This window comes from Octodon degus, unplaced genomic scaffold (genome assembly GCF_000260255.1).
Source record: "Octodon degus isolate 3935 unplaced genomic scaffold, OctDeg1.0 scaffold00037, whole genome shotgun sequence".
NCBI lineage: Eukaryota > Metazoa > Chordata > Mammalia > Rodentia > Octodontidae > Octodon > Octodon degus.
In genome coordinates this window covers 1,535,012-1,541,043 of record NW_004524613.1, presented here as the reverse complement: position 1 = coordinate 1,541,043, position 6,032 = coordinate 1,535,012, and the positions used below count along the sequence as shown (strand labels likewise).

The window sequence follows — 6,032 nt, the reverse complement described above, 5'->3', positions numbered from 1 at the left end:
TTTTTTTTTTTTTTTTTAATGTCTATGTGTTTTGGTGGTGCTGGGAATTGAACCAGGGTGCTTATGCCTGCTAGCAAGAGGTCTACAGGGCCCCAAGAATAGTTTTTTTCCCCTCCAACCCAGGGGATTGAACCCAGGGTTTGCACCTTATTTATTTACTGAGACAAGTTCCTGCAGTGTAGTTCAGTTTGGTCTTGAACTCACTATGTAGCCCAGGTTGGCATCAGTCTTGGGTAATCCTCACCCTCTGCAGTGCTGGAATTACAGGCATGTGCCACCACCGCTGGCTCTCCTAGTCCTTTTTTTCATTTTTATTTTGGGACAGGGACTTGCTAAATTGCTTAGGATAGGACTGGGGAGATAGCTCAGTGGTATAAGTGCCTGCCCGGCAAGCGCATGGTCCCGAGTTCAATCCCTGGCCCTACAAGTCCAGTTCGCCCTGGAACCCCAGGCATGCTGTGCTGGCTCAGACCAGGTGTGGTGGTGTACACCTGTAATCCCAGCACTAGGGAGGTGAGGTAGGAGGAGCACTACAGGCTCGGACTGCATAGTGAGACCCTGTATCCAAAAGATAAATTATATATATATAATTGCTAAGGATAGGCTCAAATTTGTCATCTCTCCTGTCTCAGCATCTCAAGTGCTGGGATTACTCAAGTGCTGGGATTATAGTCTTTTGCCACCGTGCTGGGTGACAGTAGTTCTCTTTAATAGCAAATTCTAGTGTCAGGAGCCTTACGAGAACTTCAAACCCTGCAGTTGACTTAATCAACAGTTAGGAATATGGCAGGTTTTTTCACTGCTCAGACTTTATTTTATCAGTTTAAAAATGAGCCAGTGACAATAGCCATCCCAAAATCAGTAGGAGGTGTACTAGGATGTTAGGCTTCATAGAACAAAAAGGATATAACAGTGGTTAAATAAATCCAAAGGCAGGTGTAGATTTGGAGAGTCTGCTCCCTATATCCACAGAGGGTCATCCTGCTTCTGTCATTCATGGCCTACCTTTGGAGATTGACCTCATGGCTCAAAACAGCTGTTTGAGCTCCAGCTGGCAGCACATCAGGCAGAAGGAAAGCCCCTCTCAAAAAAGAAAGTCAGTGTGCTGGGCTTTGGTTCCATACCCAGCCAGCAGACCAAGACTCCTGAGGTTGTGCAGACCTCTGCTTCGGTCCTGTGAGCCAGAACTCAGCTCAGTCTCATAGCTGTACGCAGCTGGAAAGGAGGCTGTGAGATCCAACCAGGTCTGCAGCTCCAGGTCTATGGGCTTCTCAGCAAAGGAGGAAGGAGAGAGACACTGTCAGCCCACTTGGAGGGTTCGCCTCAGTGCTGAAAATGTTCAGTTCCAGGCATGTGGATCACTCAATAAATGCAGATGTCTGTGCTTTTTTTTTGGTGGAACCGGGGATTGAACTCAGGCCCTTGTGCTTGCTAGGCAAGCACTTATTCTACTGAGCCATCTCCCTGGAACCTGCTTTTTTTCTTTTACTGCTTTTTAAAATAGCTGCAATGTGAGGTAACAGTTGTTTACAGTATCTGAATTTCAGTTCTGATGGATTGCATTTGATTTTATATAAACAGCTTTATGGAAATAAAATTTACATCTGTGTGTTAAGTCACTCAAAGTGCTTAGTGTCATGGGTTTTCAGTTATAAAATTGTGCAACCTTACCTACAATTAAGCTTTAGACATTTTTATTGTCCCATAAAGGTAGTGCACGTTTGTGACTCCATATACCGTGGGAGGCTGAGCCAGGACGATAGCAAATTTGAACCCCACCTGGGCAACTACCAGAGACTTAGACCTAATTAAAGAAATAAAAATTCAAAAAGAAGGCTAGGGATGCAGCTCAATGTGAAGGTCCTGTGTTCGGTCCCCACTGTCACATGGAAAACCTGCGCTCACCACAGTGCTTTCTTGCCTTCTGCCTTCTCCCAGCCCTAGGCAGCTCTGTCTTATTCCGGAAACTTCTGTACCTGGGATACTACAACACTTAGGGTTTTGAAACAGGATCTCCCTATGCAGGTCAGGCTGGCCTTGAGCTCACTTTGTAGCCCACGCTGGTCCTGAGCTCACAGTGATCCTCCTGCCTCAGCTTCCTGAGCGCTGGGATTACAGGCGTGCGCCACCACATCCAGCTAACACTTAGGTTTTTATTCCTAGCTTCTTTCACTTAGTACTGTGTTTTCTATATTTGTGCACTTTTATACTTAACAGAACTTTCTCCTTTTTATTGCAAAGTAAAAAATCCCTTATATGGGTAAGTTGCATTTTCGTTTATCTTTTTCTAGTCAGTTGGTGCCCTTCTGGGGGGTCTGTACTTTTTGGCCATGATGCCTAATGTAGCTGAGGAGGTGTGTGTCTGTAGGCTTGAGGAGCAGCCCCGCTCCGCCTGTCCTCCCCAGCAGGGCAGGAGTTCAGGCTTTTCGTGTCTTTCACACTTGTTGCTTGGCCTTTGATTGTAGCCACCTTAGTAAGAGCAGTGTCTCATTGTGGATTTGGTTTGTATTACCCTAAATATTTGTAAGAAATATAGTTGGACATCTTTTCAGGTGTTGATTGGCCATTTGCATCTTTTCTTTGGAGAACTGCCAATTCACGTCTTTTGCCCATCTTTTAAACTGATTTGTCTTTATTGTTTAGCTGCAGGAGTATAGTGTTTTGCTTTGTTTGAGGCTCTAGTTGTATGTTCCAGGCAGGCCTTGAACTCACAAAATACTCCTGTCTCAGCCTCTCCAGTGATAGGATTATAGGCATGTACCATCATGCCCAGCTTTGGAGGAGTACTTTATATATTCTAGATAAAGTGCCTTGTCAGATATGTAATTTACAAAAGTGTTCTCTCATCCTGGGGTTTTTACTTTTTATTTATTTAGTTATTTTTTATATTTTAGGGAAGGGTCTACAGAGTGTTCAAGGTCTCACTGCTAGATGGGACTCGTAGTGATCCACCTGTTTACAGCCTCCCAAGAGCTGAGATTACAGGTGTGCGCCACCACGCCCAGTCTCTATTACCATCTCAGCGCACCCAGGGGGTGGGGTGGGGGCAGATCTGGCATGGCAGGCCTCAGGATCAAATCCCCGGCCCCTGTACCTGCTTGCAGGCCCTTTAATCTTCTGAGCTATTTGGCTGGCCCTATTTATTTTTTTGGCCAGCTCAGGGCTGGTGTAGCATGTGGTGCCAGGGATCAATCTGCAGTTCCCTGCACCTGCCTAAGCTTGCCTAAGTAGGCGCTTTAGACCATTGAGCGATCTCGCTGACCCCATCGTTTTACTTTATTAATGTCCTTTTTTTGTTTTTTTTTTTTTTTGGTGGAACTGGGGATTGATCTTAGGCCCTTGTGCTTGCCAGGCAAGCACTTATTCTACTGAGCCATCTCCCTGGCCCCCAATGTTGTCCTTTGAAGCACAATTTCTTTCTTTTTTTATTTTATTTTAGGGAAGGGTCTACAGGGTGTTCAGGGTCTCACTACTAGATTGTACTCCTAGTGATCTGCCTGTTTACAGCCTCCTAAGAACTGGGATTCCAGGTGCACATCACCATGCCCAGTCTCAGTTGCTGTCTCAGGGCTACCTGGGTGTGGGACTGGCACCGGCCTGGCAGGCCTGGGGTGAAGCACAATATTTTTTAAGATTGATGATGTCCTATCAATCTGTGTTTTCTTGTTTGCACTTTTGCTTGTAGTGAAGAAATCATTGGCCTGTCCAAGGTCATGAAGATTCACCCCTGTATTTTCTTCTAAGATAGTTTCTTTGTCAATTTTGAATTAATTTTTGTATGTTATGTGACCAGAGATCCACTTCATTCTTTTGTATGTGGCTTTGCAGTTGTCCTGCACCATTTAAAGAGACTGTTCTTTCCCCCATTTACTCATTTTTAGCACCCCCACAGAACATTGATGATAAATATGAAGGTTCAGGTTTTCTTTCTTTCTTTCTTTCTTTCTTTCTTTCTTTCTTTCTTTCTTTCTTTCTTTCTTTCTTTCTTTCCGTTTTTAGGGCAGGGTCCACAGGGTCTCACTATGTAGATCAGACTCATGTTTTCTGCCTCTCAAGTGCAGGGATTACAGGTGCACACCACCATGCCCAGTCTCAGTTGGGTCTTAGCAGTGCCCCAGGGCAGGGCTGGCACTGGCACACCAGCGACTGAACCCAGGGCCTGTGCTCTGCCGCTTATAAGCAGGCGCTTTAGTCCACTGAGCTATCAGGCCGGCCATCATTTTTCTTTTTTTGAGACAGGTTCTCACTATGTAGTTCAGGCTGACTTTGAACTCAGTGTGTAGCCCAGCCTGGCCTGGAACTCATGGTGATCTTCCTGCCTCAGCCTCCTGAGTACTGAGATTACTGGCATGCACCACAATGCCAAGCTAACATTACTCTTTTTTTTTTTAATTCCTGGAGATCAAACTTGGGACCTTGTGCATGCCAGGCAGGTGCTTAAGCCACTGAGCTATCTCCCTGGCCTGAGATCTTATCTTTAAAAAAAAAAAATGTCAGGTGGCCAGTTAATCTACAGAATCAACATAATCTCTCCCAAAATACCAGTTTATTATTTTGCAAAACTAGATAATCTGATAGAAATTCAAAGGATCCCAAATAGCCAAAATAATCCTGAAACGAAGTTAGACTCACGCATCTAATTCAAAAGCCTTTACAAAGCTACAGGGTTTTATTTATTTATTTTTGGTAAGATGTGGTAGTGCAAGCAGTCCTTGAACTTGCTGTGTAGCCCAGACTGGCCTCAACTTACAGTGATCCTCCTGGATCCCCCTGCCTTAGCCTCCCAGGTGCTGGGAGGTGTGCACAACCACACTTGGGTTGCCTGGCTTTCTTTTCATGTAGAGGACTGGGTCACTGCTCCTGGCCCAGTGGACAGCATCTGCTGGTACTCCTGTAGTGCGGCATGTGGACCAGCAGCAAGAGTACCCCCCACACCCCCGACCTTTGTTCGGAGAGCCCTCCCAGCAGCCCCTTGCCCGTAGACTTGCTCCCCTAGCTCTGGGCATGGAGCTGGTGGTCCAGCAGTTAGCTGTGTGTGTATTCCCTAACCTGTTTTTGTCAGTTGAAGTTGTTACGGTAATTATGTAATTATATTAGCTTTTACTTCAATCAGTGAAACCATGAGAGCTAAAGAGAATTATGCCGGTGAAAACTAAGATGGCTGCTTTGGAAAAAAGAAGCTGGGTATGATGGCACATGCCTATAATCCCATTACTCTGGGAGGCTGAGGCAGAATGATCACAAATTGGAGCCTAACAGTTTACTGACTTAGTGAGATCTTATTTCAGAGGTGTTTTTTTTTTTTTTTTTTTTTCTTGTCATACTGGGGATTAAACTCAGGACCTTGTGCTTGCCAGGCAAGCGCTTATTCTACTGAGCTATCTCCCCGGCCCTCTCAGAGTTTTAGAAAGGGGTTGAGGATGTGGCTCAGTGTGAAAGCCCTGGGTTCAGTCCCCATTACTCTCTCAAAAAAAAAAAAAAAAAAAAAAAAAGCCATAAATAAAATGCTGATGGAAGAGCAGAAAAAAACAAGTCACACAAAAATTGCTATCACTTTAGGGTAGAATAATTATTTTAAAAATATGGTAAAATTTAGAAGATCTAAAATAAAATCTGATTAAAAAAATCCAGAGGATTCTGTATTCAGCACTTTGAGAATTTATCATTTGTTCTTTGATTATTTGGGTTTTGTTTGTTTTTCTTTGTGGTACCAGGGCTTGAGCTCGTGTTACCTTGAGCTTGCCAGGCAGGCCCTTACACTGCTGAGCTATATCCCAGGTCCCTGTGTGTTTTTCGAGGGCTTTTTTTTTTTTTTTTTGAGACAAAGTTTTGCTGTGTAGCCCAGGCTGGCCTCCAACTCAGGGATCCTCCCACCTCAGCCTCCCCAGTGCTAGGATCCCCTCCTGCCTGCCTTCTCTCCTCCCTTCCTCATTTCTTTCTCTTCCTTTCTTTTTTTTCCTTGAAGGACTGGGTTTGAACTCAGGGATTATAGGCATGTGCCACTGCACCCAGGTGCAGCATTTTTTTTTTTT

General features: G+C 44.7%; 1 protein-coding gene across 5 annotated transcripts in view; it reads left to right on the top strand.

Annotated features, from left to right (window-relative positions):
- The window catches only part of Rbck1 (RANBP2-type and C3HC4-type zinc finger containing 1), an 18,598-nt gene that overhangs the window by 1,771 nt on the left and 10,795 nt on the right, over positions 1–6,032 (top strand). The gene's annotated exons all lie outside the window — the stretch shown is intronic.